The sequence below is a fragment of the Lipotes vexillifer genome, unplaced genomic scaffold (genome assembly GCF_000442215.2).
Source record: "Lipotes vexillifer unplaced genomic scaffold, Lipotes_vexillifer_v1.1 scaffold472, whole genome shotgun sequence".
Taxonomy (NCBI): Eukaryota; Metazoa; Chordata; class Mammalia; order Artiodactyla; family Lipotidae; genus Lipotes; species Lipotes vexillifer.
In genome coordinates this window covers 848091-861771 of record NW_006797698.1, presented here as the reverse complement: position 1 = coordinate 861771, position 13681 = coordinate 848091, and the positions used below count along the sequence as shown (strand labels likewise).

The window sequence follows — 13681 nt, the reverse complement described above, 5'->3', positions numbered from 1 at the left end:
AAGAGGAGATGAGGACTTCCCTGGTGGCACAGTGGTTAAGAATCCGCCTGCCAATGCAGGGAACATGGGTTCGATCCCTGGTCCGGAAAGATCCCTCATGCTGTGGAGCAACTAAGACCGTGCACCACAACTACTGAGCCTGTGCTCTAGAGCCCACGAGCCACAACTACTGAGCCCACGTGCCGCAACTACTGAAGCCCGCACGCCTAGAGCCCGTGCTCCACAACGAGAGAAGCCACCGCAATGAGAAGCCCGCGCACCACAACGAAGAGTAGCCCCCGCTCACTGCAACTAGAGAAAGCCCTGCGCACAGCAACAAAGACCCAACACAGCCAAAAATAAATAAATAAATGAAATAAATTTATTTTTAAAAAAATTAAAAATAGAAATTAAAAAAAAAAAAAAAGAAGTGGAGATGAGAACACGGACAACACACAGGGATGACCTGGTGAGGACACAGTGAGAAGGCGGCCACCTGAGAGCCAAGGAGAGAGGCCTCAGAAGAAACTCAACCTGCTGACACTTGGATCTGGAGCTTCCAGACTCCAAAATTGTGAGAAAATAAGTTTCTGTTGTTTAAGCCACCAGTCTGTGATATTTTTTTATGACACCCAAGCTAACAGAGGGGGCTTCTGGTTCACAGAATTTAAATTTCTTAAATCATGTACATGGAATTTTTTTAAGCCAGCAAGGGTTGTATGAACAGTGAAGTTGTGGATGTTTTCATTTTCTTCTTCACGCTGGCCTGTATTTACCACCACCACCCCCCAAAAAAAACCCATTAAATTAAATGATATAAGAAAATATCCTAGACATCAGAGTTTACCATACACTGGCCACAAAAACTACATTTTATCTTACTATTTATCATTTGAAGCAAAATAATGTACTATGCTAAAATACAGTATTTTTAATCTTTACCAGCTCCGAAAGGAACTGGTGGAGGCAGAAACTGGAGGACAGCACTGTTGTTACACACCCCCCTGGACATTAGAGAACCAACAGCTACAACAAGTACAGAACCTTCCTGTGTTTGTGTTCAAAGTCATTATAGAAGCTAGGTAACACATAACAGACCCTGTGAGTTAGGCATCTTATACATTATCATTTAATTCTCAAAACAACCCAGTGCAACTGAGACTGAGTCCCCCATTTTTCAGATCAGGAAACTCAGGCTCAGAGAGGGTAAGTAACTGGTCAAGGTCATACAGTTAGGAAATGTAAGTGCTGAGACTCAAGTCCACATGTCTTAAAATCCCACGCTGCTTGATACTAAGAGTCCTTGAATGCTTAACAGGTATTTATTAAACATCTTCTGTATGCAACTGGCTAGACAGAGCTCTGACCCAAGAAACACAGTCACTATTCCAAGGACTTAGTATTTCCTCTTTAACACTTTGTTGAATGTCTATTTCTCCTAACTCCTCAACTAGATTTTAGAGCTCCTCAAAAGAGCTGTAGTAAAAAGAGAAAAACAAAGAGCTTTGAGTCAAAGTCCTGGAAAAATTCTGGCTTTTTCCCACTTACATAAATTAACAAGCTGGATTCTTCATCAGTAAAAGGGTTGTGGATTAAGTAACATATATGAAATTGCTGGGAAGAGTGCCTGGCGCACAGTGGATACTAAATAAATGTTAAGGAGACATGAATATTCATTTACAGCCTTCACAGAATGCAGACCCAGAACTCAAAACTTTTTATTTCACCAATACTCTGATTCCTCCAATGGCCTCTTGGGGATTCAAAGATTCCACTCACCATCACTCTCTCTATCCCATCCATCTACACTACATACCATTTAACATTCAAAGCAGAAAAACGAACATTCTGTATCTTCTTTATACCATGGTCTTTTAGAGTAGTGGTCTCCAAAGCACAATGCACACAACACACTTAAATGTCCCAACCACAGGCCTGCAAATCCTACAACTTGAGATTAATAAGGAATGTGAAATTTAGCTCTCCTAAAGTTTAGCAACCCATATTAATATAAGGACTGTGATAGACGTACACTATTTCACAAAGAAAAATAAAAAGGATACAGATGTTGAGAGCAAGGATTCAAATTCTTACTAATGGAGGCATGATTCAAATATGTTTGGGACTTCCCTGGTGGCGCAAAAAAAAAAAAAAAAAAAAAAGAATCCTCTGCCAATGCAGGGGGCGTGGGTTTGAGCCCTGTTCTGGGAAGATCCCACATGCCGCGGAGCAACAATGCCCGTGCACCACAACTACTAAGCCTGCGCTCTAGAGCCCACGAGCCACAACTACTGAGCCCCCATGCCACAACTACTGAAGCCCGCATGCCTAGAGCCCATGCTCCACAACAAGAGAAGCCACTGCAATGAGAAGCCCGCGCACCGCAACAAAGAGTAGCCCCCACTCGCGGCAACTAGAGAAAGCCCGCGTGCCGCAACAAAGACCCAATGCAGCCAAAACCAAATAAATAAAATAAATTTTTTAAAATAAATAATAATTTTTTAAAAAAGAAAAAGAAAACAAATATAAGTTTGGAGACAACTGCTTTAGAGCCACAACTGTATCATTAGTTATGGTTAAATTCAATGTGGGAACTATGATACACAGTATATTGTATTTTTATTAACACTGAACACTTTACAAATGGACCGAGCAATTTCGCACGTCTGTGCCACCAATCCTTAAGTTGCTCCTTCTGCCTGGATATGCACTAGCACGTAACTCCTACCCTTCTCCTATACATTCATCTCACCATGGAGTCTTTACAGATCCGCACAGTGACAAGTGGTTAGTAATCACTCTACAAATCTAAAGCTACAAGGTTCTAAGTCAAATTATAATACAGGGCTAATATAAGGAAAAATTTATGTACCTTTCTCTTGCTCTAAGACATAACTTCATTAAGAATAAAACAATCTTGGGCTTCCCTGGTGGCGCAGTGGTTGAGAGTCCGCCTGCCGATGCAGGGGACACGGGTTCGTGCCCCAGTCCGGGAAGATCCCACATGCCGCGGAGCGGCTGGGCCCGTGAGCCATGGCCGCTGAGCCTGCGCATCCGGAGCCTGTGCTCCGCAACAGGAGAGGCCACAACAGTGAGAGGTCCGCGTACCGCAAAAAAAAAAAAAAAAAAGAATAAAACAATCTTGAGACTTTCCTGGTGGTCCAGTGGTTAAGACTCCGCACTCCCAATGCAGGGGGCCCGGGTTCAACCCCTGGTCAGGGAACTAGATCCCACATTCTGCAGCTAAGATCCCGCATGCCGCAACTAAAAAGGTCCCGCATGCAGCCAAATTTTAAAAAAAGAATAAAACAATCTCATTTACGATTACACTCCCCTCTGCACCTACTGGAAAAACATTCCTCTAGGCAAGTTTTGATCAAAAGGAATACACTGTATTTAATATGCACTAAATTGATTTTCCTTGTAAATCTACACTTAAACCATTCCCCCAAAAAAGTATCCCGCACAAAAAAAGGACATAAGTGAATGTGTATTTATTTTGAGCCCTAAACCCCTAAATTCCCAACAACTACTGTAACGGTGTTGTAACTCTACTTGAATTATGGTACAGAAACTAAACCAGTGACTCCTTAGAGAATCTCCTGATTTTAAGCACAGAACTTGGAACTTAGAAATTGTTCTAATATCCTACCAAAAGTATATTAAAGTGAACACTTTGGAAAAAGAAAACTAAATATATTTTCACTTGCTTGCACTGAATTCCCTCTCTTGGCTATGCCCTAATAAGTTATCATGCAACAGCTGTAAATGTATCTCACCTACCTGTACCCGCCCCCACCCTGCGCATCAACACAACCGAGCCTTGGAAAGGCCTCAGAGCTCCAGCTGAACTGTGGAAATGATCCAAACTCATATATTCACAATTGCTTTTTTAACAATGACGTGTGCAGAGGGGGAAAAAAATAGAGGTTTCTCTAATATACCTTCCGTAAGACCTCACAGCTACTTCACGATGACCCTACTGCTCCACCTGAATAGTTATCAGTAATCAACCCTCAGTCAAAGGTAAAAACGAAGGGCTATGGAATTGTTCATCATTTCCTCTTAAGTCTCTTAAAGGCAGTGTTCTTAGAATTCCACATTCATGATCTCATTGAAAACTCAGGGCTGAATTAACTTGCCTCAAGTCACATCAGAACTACCACATTGTACAACTCCAGGAAGCAGCATTTGCATTGTGTTGGATGGGAATGCCATCCCTAGCACAACAGGAAGGGAGCTGTGCAATGAAGCCGTCTGGGTCACACCACTAGTAAGCAGTGGAGGTGAAGCTCAAAACTCTGCTGTGACTGAGGAGGAAGAGCACACGCCCCCCCATGTTGGAGGATGGACAATTAATCATATAATAAAACAAAATGCTCTTGTTATAATAAGCCAGTTATCAGCTTTGTTGGTGAAGGAAGGGAGGGAAGGAGGGAGGGAGAAGTCAGTAGACAATGACCACTGAAGAGAGCAAGAAGAAACTGTAAGAAGAAAACCTTACTGAAGACTCTGCCCCTGATGAAGCTGCACATCTTCCGTGGTAGGAGGCAGCAACAAGAGAGAGATCTATGGGGCACAGAGGAATCAGGGTGGTTCTGTTTTTCCCATCCACCCCACTGCTGCCCTTGCAAGACCCCAAATGAGTTTTATAAAGAATGACTAGCCAGCATTCAGGTTAAAATGACACTTGCACCTAGAGTAGGAAAAACTATAAATTATGCATCAGTCTCCGCATTCACCTGCCCCCACTTGTAACTTTGAAAGGATTCATTTATTTCAAAATCAGAAAACTGATCTGAGTAAAAAACCTCATTAAAATATATGGCTTGGAAATATTTAGAATCTATTATTATAAGAGCTTATTTTCTTAACATGCAAAGAGTATTTACAAGTCACTTTAAAAAAAAATTTTTTTTTAAAGGATGACCAACCCAACAGAAAAGTGGGCAGTGACATATGGAAGCCACTACTGTTACCCAACCAGCAGCCACTCCACCCCCCCCCACCCCACCCCCCACCAACTTGTTCTTGCTGTCAGAGGCCGCCTCCCATTATAAGGCCTCAGAGGAACAGATGCTGGCTTTCCCGGCCTCACTTGTACCTACAACAGGAATACATGGCCAGTCACCGCCAAGAGGATCCAAGGGGAAATCTGCTGAGAGGATCCAGGAAAGGTTTTTGTTCCAAATAAAACAGACGTACACGAAGAGACAGACTACATCTTTACAGCGCTGGTCACATGGAATACCAGAAACGTGAACATCACTCCTCTCTTCTCACATCTCACACCCAACTCCTCCACAGATCCTTTCAGCTCTACCTTCAAAATGTATACAGAATCACTTCTCTGACGTCTTTTTCCAAAATACCTCTCACCTGGCTGCTTGCAATATTTTCGTAACTACCACACCTGCTTCAGCCTTTATCCCCTTCATCCTAGTCTCAACACAGCAGCCAGCATGAACCTTTCAAAGTCTTAGTCACATAAGGTCTGCCCTCTGCTCAAAAGCCCCCAAAGGTATCTCATCTCACCGGCAATAAAAACCAAAAGATCTCACAATGGTCTACAAGGCCCTGCACACTCTGACTTCCTGCCCCCCCGCCCCGCCAGCCATCACTCAGCTCTGCCACCCGCCCCAGCTCTCCTTCCAGGTCTTTGAAGGCGCCAGTTCACTCTGTGTGCTCCAGGAGAGGCCCTCTGAGATGCTCTTCCACCGTACCTCTTGCCCTTGCACTCCTACTACCTTTGAGACTCCACTCAAAGGTCACTGCATTGAAGCCTTCCCTGATCACGTCATTAAAATAGCCCGACTCAGCCTCGCCCTTCCCCCTGCATTGCTTTATTTTTCTCCATAACACTTAACATTGGGCCTGGAATCAGGCCGCAGCCTCGCCGCACCCGCCGCCTCCGGACCATGGACCCCCCGCAAAGTGAGCGAGCTTGGAGCCTTCATGAAAATGTGCAAGCAGGACCCAAGCATTCTGCACACAGAGGAAATGCGCTTCCTGAGGGAGTGGGTGGAGAGCATGGGGGGTAAAATACCACCTGCTACTCATAAAACTAAATTGGAAGGAAATATCAAGGAAGAAAAAAGATAGTAAGAAGGCAGAGGAAAACATAAAGACAGATGAACCATCAAGTGAGGAAAGTGATCTAGAAACTGACAATGAAGGTGTGACTGAAGCAGACACTGATGCCCCTCAAGAAATGGGAGATGAAAGTGTAGAGATAACTGAGGAGATGATGGATCAGGCAAATGATAAAAAAGTAGCTGCCACTGATGCCCTAAATGATGGTGAACTACAGAAAGCCACTGACTTGTTCACAGATGCCATCAAGCTAAATCCTCGTTTGGCCATTCTGTGTGGCAGAAGAGCAAGTGTCTTCATCAAATTACAGAAGCCAAATGCTGTCATCCGAGACTGTGACAGAGCTATTGAAATAAATCCTGATTCTGCTCAGCCACACAAGTGGCGAGGGAAAGCACACAGACTTTTGGGCCACTGGAAGAAGCTGCTCATGATCTAGCCCTTGCCTGTAAGCTGGATTATGATGCTAGTGCAATGCTGATCAACCGAGGGCCCAGAAAACTGCTGAACATCGGAGAAAGTATGAGCGAAAACGTGAAGAGCGAGAGACCAAAGAAAGAACAGAAAGGGTGAAGAAGGCTCGGGGAGAACACGCGAGAGCCCGAGGGAGGAAGAGGCCAGAGGACAATCAGGGGCTCAGTGTGGCTCTTTTCCAGGTGGAATGGGAGGGGGCATGCCTGGAATGGCGGGAATGCCTGGGCTCCATGAAATTCTTAGTGATCCAGAGGTTCTTGCAGCCATGCAGGATCCAGAAGTTATGGTGGCCTTCCAGGATGTGGCTCAGAACCCGGCAAATAGGTCAAAGTATCAGAGCAACTCAAAGGTTATGAATCTCATCAGTAAACTGTCGGCCAAATGTGGAGGTCAAGCATAATGCCCTCCTGACAAATAAAGCCCCTCTGCTGAAGGAAAAGCAACTGAGATCACCTCATGGATGTCGCAATAATACAAACCAGTGTACCTCTGACCTTCTCAGGAAGAAAGTGGGGTGCTTTGAAGACAATCCCTACCCCTCTGCCCCAAATGCAGCTGAAACATTTTACAGTGGTTTGCCATTAGGGTATTCATTCAGATAATGTTTTCTTCCCAGAAATTAAAAACTTTAAACAATTTTTAAACCTTAAAAATATTTTAAACAAATTCAAAGGGTGTGTTAATCCCTACATTTTTCTTTACTAATCATTTTGTTTTTTTCCTTTGAATTAATTAGGCAAGGAAGATACTTCAGTATGGAAGGTTTATTGTTCAAGGTTGAGTGAAATAAAGATTTATTAGTGGGAAGATCATTTAAGTAGATAAAAGCTTGAGTTGGATATATGGTCACTGAAGCATTTTGATTTGTCTTTTTAATTGCTTTACTATTATTATTTTTAATGATTTGCTTCCATGAAACTATTGAGACCACGAGTATTGCAGTAGGACCTGGGTAGGGACTGGAAGTACTTGGCAGGGCAGCAGCAATCTTGCTACATTTTACATGACGTGTACCCTTATGCAGATGCATTTAAATCTTACACTGTGGCGAAGGCATGATTTTTATACTGCTGCAGTAAAATTGGATTACTTAGCTCTGTTCTTGTCTGATATCTAAAATAAATGTTTCATATTTCCACATTAAAAAAAAAACACTTAACATCTTCTTACTGAACATTCTACCTCCTTGCTCGCCTCCTCCCCTACCCCCACCAAACTGTAAGCTTTCGAAGGGCAGTAAACATGGCCTGTTTTGCTCACTGCTGTTATTTCCCATAGCTACAGACTACTGCCTGATAAATCATAGGTGCTCAATAATTATTGAAGTGAATTATTGAAGTGAATATTCAACAACAAGCTGAAGTTTTTTTTTTTTACTTTATTGAGGTATAATTGCTTTACAATGTGTGTTAGTTTCTGCTTTATAACAACATGAATCAGCTACACATATACATGTATCCCCATATCTCCTCCCTCTTGCAACTCCCTCCCACCCTCCCTATCCCACCCCTCTAGGTGGTCACAAAGCACCGAGCTGATCTCCCTGTGCTATGCGGCTGCTTCCCACTAGCTATCTGTTTTACATCTGGTAGTGTATATATGTCCATGCCACTCTCTCACTTCACCCCAGCTTACCCTTCCCCCTCCCCGTGTCCTCAAGTCCATTCTCCACATCTGCGTCTTTATTACTGTCCTGCCCCTAGGTTCTTCAGAACCTTTTTTTTTTTTAAGATTCCATATATATGTGTTAGCATACAGTATTTGTTTTTCTCTTTCTGACTTACTTCACTCTGTATGACAGACACTAGGTCCATCCACCTCACTACAAATAACTCAATTTCGTTTCTTTGTACGGCTGAGTAATATTCCACTGTACATACGTGCCACATCTTCTTTATCCATTCATCTGTTGATGGAAAGTTAGGTTTCTTCCCCGGCTATTGTAAATAGTGATGCAATGAACACTGTGGTACATGACTCTTTTTGAACTATGGTTTTCTCAGGATATATGCCCAGTAGTGGGATTGCTGGGTCGTATGGCAATTCTATTTTTAGTTTTTTAAGGAACCTCCATACTGTGCTCCAGAGTGGCTGTATCAATTTACATTCCCACAAACAGTGCAACAGGGTTCCCTATTCTCCACACCCTCTCCAGCATTTATTGTTTATAGATTTTTTGATGATGGCCATTCTGACCAGTATGAGGTGACACCTCATTGTAGTTTTGATTTTCATTTCTCTAATGATTAGTGACGTTGAGCATCCTTTCATGTGTTTGTTGGCCATCTGTAGATCTTCTTGGTAGAAATGTCTACTTAGATCTTCTGCCCATTTTTGGATTGGGTTGTTTGTTTTTTTAATATTGAGCTGCTTGTATATTTTGGAGATTAATCCTTTGTCAGTTGCTTCATTTGCAAATATTCTCTCCCACTATGAGGGTTATCTTTTCATCTTGTTTATGGTTTCCTTTGCTGTGCAAAAGCTTTTAAGTTTCATTCGGTCCCATTTGTTTATTTTTGTTTTTATTTCCATTTCTCTAGGAGATGGGTCAAAAACGATCTTGCTGTGATTTATGTCATAGAGTGTTCTGCCTATGTTTTCCTCTAAGATTTGTACAGTGTCTGGCCTTATATTTAGGTCCTTAATCCATTTTGAGTTTATTTTTGTGTATGGTGTTAGGGAGTTTTCTAATTTCATTCTTTTACAATGTAGCTGTCCAGTTTTCCCAGCACCACTTATTGAAGAGGCTGTCTTTTCTCCATTGTATATCCTTGCCTCCTTTGTCAAAGATAAGGTGACCACGTGTGCGTGGATTTATCTCTGGGCTTTCTATCCTGTTGCACTGATCTATATTTCTGGTTTTGTGCCAGTACCATACTGTCTTGATGACTGTAGCTTTGTAGTGTAGTCTGAAGTCAGGGAGCCTGAATCCTCCCAAGCTGAAATTTTAAAAAGCAGGAAAGGGGACAGCATCTGGGTCCTTGATAATTTCATCAGGCTACTGAAATACACCTGGACTCTGGTCATATGAAGTGAAATCTGACTCATTTCAGCCATCTTAAATTAAGGTTTTTGTTATTTGAAGTCAAAAGGTACCTGGTACAGGGCATAGGTAGGTGATTTGCAAAAAAAAAGAAATGTTAGTGGCAAATACACTCAATTTAACTCAATCATAAGACATGCAAATTAAAATAACCATGGAATAATATGTCACCCCAGCAGAAACATAAAAGCTTAATACATGTATATCCCAATTCACTCACTAAAAACACTAGTGGTATTACTATTTCTTTAACTTTACACATGAACATACAATTCATAAGAGTGTGATATTCCACTGCCTGTATTTTTTCCCCATGCTCTGAATGTTAGACAGACTGTTCACTCCTGACCAGTAATGTAAATATAAGAGTTAATTCTGATGAAGTACTTACTCTGCCCTGGCCATGTGCTATCCACTTTTACATGCATTATTTATTGCCCACTACAACCCTACAAAATATGTACTATCGTTATTCCAGGGTTTTATATATTTATTTATTTACTTATTTGCTGCGCTGGGTCCTCATTGCTGCGCACAGGCTTTCTCTAGTTGTGACAAGCGGGGGCTACTCGTCGTTGCGGTGCGCAGGCTTCTCATTGCAGTTGCTTCTCTTGTTGCGGAGCATGGGCTCTAGGCACATTGGCTTCAGTGGTTGTGGAACGCAGGCTTCAGTAATTGCGGTTCTCGGGCTCTAGAGCACAGGCTCAGTAGCTGTGGCACATGGGCTTAGTTGCTCCATGGCATGAGGGATCTTCCCGGACCAGGGCTTGAACCCGTGTCCCCTGTATTGTTAGGTGGATTCTTAACCACTGCACCACCAGGGAAGTCCTGTTATTCCATTTTAAAGTTGATGAAACTGAGCTATGAGAAAGACCAGTGATCAGCCCCAAATCAAGTAGCTGCTTAATTATAAGGCTAGAATTCGAACCTAGGCAGTCTGACCACCAGAACCCAACAAGCAGAGCTTTCTCCCAAACTGAATGTGTTCTACAACACATTGACTCCACCTGCACCTCTCTTTCTGCCACTTATTTTGTGTTTGTGTTTTGACCCATAATGACTGAAAAAAGGTATTCAAGTGACAGTGCCAAACTTATCAGAAAGAAACACTCTGACAGAAAAAGAAGATAAAAATGAAAAGACAGTCAAAGATTGGTAGAAGTCCTTTGTCTCAGTTTTCTCCACTGAAAACGCTGGAGATATAATAGTATTTACTTTTAGATTGTTGGTAATAACTAAACAGATTAATACAGCACATGTGACACATTTAGGATAGGATACATTAAACAATGAACAGTCTTTATGTTCATCATTATTATCATAATTACGATGAAAGGCTTCATAAATGTCACCAAAGTTAGAAGGACTGACCAACAACTATATGACTGGTAGCTGGAAGAAACTACAGCCAGAGACATGTTATGACTTTGGAGATACAAAAAAGAAAAGGATGAGGGCTGATTTTCATTCTGGGAACAGAGTACTTAGGCGACTTACTAAAGAAAAATTCTATTAGAACTATAATTCCCATTTGCCCTGTCCCCCCACCCCAGCCCCTCCCAGCATATGTTGCCGGCAAGGATGCGGGGCGGGGGACGACAGACACATACTCTGTGTGGGAGTCTAAGTCAATACTCCATTTGTGGAGGGCAATCGGCCAGTAGCTATCAAAATCTGAAACACAAGTACTCTTTAATAAGACATCTCTACATCTAGGAATTTACCTTCTAAAATATGCCAACAAGTAAATCTATACAAGCACAAGGATGTTCACTACAAAGATAACAATAAAATTGGAAATCAACTAAATGACCATCAATAAGGGAATGGTTAAATAAATTAGGGTACTCCAATCTAGTTTACAAACCCATTTTTCCACTAGGCTCTCTAATAATCTAAGTGACACTACTATCCACCCAAGCTGCCGAAGCCAAAAATCTAGACAACAGCTTTACTTCTTTTTCTCATACTCCCCTCATCAAATTCTTTAGCAGACCTTATCATAGTAGCTTTCAAAACACATATAAAATCTAATCACCTTTCTCCTCTGTCACAAGCCTACTCAAAGCCATACCTGCCAAGATTACTTCAATAGCTTTGTTGGTTTAAAACCCTCCAATGTCTTCCACTGCGCTGAGAATAAAATTCCTGCCCCTTACCATGATCCTGCCCTTAGCATGCAGGGCATCACGTGATCAGGCTCCTGCCGGCCTCTCAGATGCAATCTCGTAAGCTCTCCTCAATGTCCAGTAACACCAGCCTTTTATTTTGAGAGGTAGGAGGGTCCCTTGAGCATCACACACTCATTCTTGTTTTGGGGGCTCCACAATGAACTGTGTTCTTCTGAATTTTCTCATAACTGCCTCCACTTCACCCAGGTCTATTTCAATATCATCACTTCAACAAGACCTTCCTGACAACCTCACTACATGCATTACTGTCTCTCAGAACCATTAACAGACACTCTCAATACCATTACCACAGTTTTATTTTCTTTATGGTACCTCTCACTGTCTGAAATTAATGATAAGGAATACATTTATTTCGTTCATCTCACTACTGAAGTATTTGTCCAGTGAAAGAAAGGGCCTGATCTCTGTTGTACACCACTGAATCCCCAGAATCTAGAACACTCCTCAACACTCCCTGGCATAAGCAAAGCCCTCAATTTGCAGCAGCTGGATAAATATTAGGCAGTTTTTGAAAAGAATGATATTGATGTATATATGCTAAAACAGAAAAATGTTTAAGATAAACTAAGTGACAAAAGAAAATCACAAAGCAACACATATAAAATGAGGGGACTTCCCTAGTGCTGCAGTGGTTAAGGCTCTGTGCTCCCAATGCAGGGGGCCCGGGTTCAATCCAGGGAACTAGATCCCACAGCCCGCAATTAAAGATCCCACATGCCGCAACGAAGATCCCACAGGCGGCAACGAGGATCCCACATGCTGCAACTAAGACCTGGCACAGCCAAATAAATAAATTTTTTTAACTACATATAAAATGATCCCATCTGTGTGAAAATGAATGTAAGCACATTATGTAAAAATAGAAAACATATATGCATAGTAAGAGTCAAAAAGGATACAAGATAGAGCTCACAGTAATTCTCTCTGAAATACAGGGCAGAAGAGAGTGGAAAAAGGCCTTACACTATTTAATTAATTATACTCTCCTGAGCTATCTGAATATTTTCACCAGCAGGTATCATATTCATAACTTTTTTGCGACAGTTTTCCTATTCCTCCACCTGTTGTAAAAGGGCCAACACACAAAGTGAGTACTCTCTTTTCTAAACACCCAGAACACATATACAACCTAAAGCTCCCACTATATTTCTACAACCTAACACATTCTGGAACACTGGATCAAATACACATGGGAATATTAGCTTTGGTCTAGTCTAGCTTAAAAGCTGAAGGAGAATCTCTTGGTTCAAATAGCAGATCAAACATACACACATTATCGCCTTTCAATAAAAGCTCACTGAAATAGTATTAAATTTTTTAAGGAAAAGAATTATCATTTAAAAAATAAAATAAAATGGAGAGATCTTTTCTTTAAAAAAAAAACAAACCATTGTCTGGGGAAGGGAACTGGGGGAAAGAGTGGGGGGAGGGTTGGCGCTCTGGGTAACACAATGGACTCCTAAGTGTCTGAATACAAAGGGTTATCAACTTCAAGCCAATCATTAATTGCCACCAAGAACTCACCATGAGCCCTTCTACTAGGTCTTAAATACAAGGATCAGCAGATGTCTGATTAAAAACGCTACAACATAAATGAGACCAAGATAAACAACAATTACCCTAGAGCAAACAGATAAGAGGAAGGAAGATGACTTTAAAAAAAACTCTATTAACATTTTCAAAGAGATTCAAGAAGATTATGAATCCATAAAATAGAAAAAGGATGCTGGGCGTGTGGGGGGGGGGGGGTGGAATTCTTGAAAATTTAAAATATGACTGCTAAAGTAAAATTACAGAGTCTTAGAATAAAACAGAGAAAATGCCCAGAAAAACAAAAGGACCAAAAAATGGGGGTGGGGGAATGAGCATGAATACATAAAGCCCAATAACCAACTAAAAG

At 41.7% G+C, this 13681-nt stretch overlaps 1 protein-coding gene and 1 pseudogene across 1 annotated transcript in view; one reads left to right on the top strand and one right to left on the bottom strand.

The window, feature by feature from the left end:
• The window catches only part of KMT2C (lysine methyltransferase 2C), a 298335-nt gene that overhangs the window by 255218 nt on the left and 29436 nt on the right, over positions 1–13681 (bottom strand). The window lies entirely within an intron of this gene.
• On the top strand, positions 5542–6946 carry LOC103071443 (hsc70-interacting protein pseudogene; annotated as a pseudogene).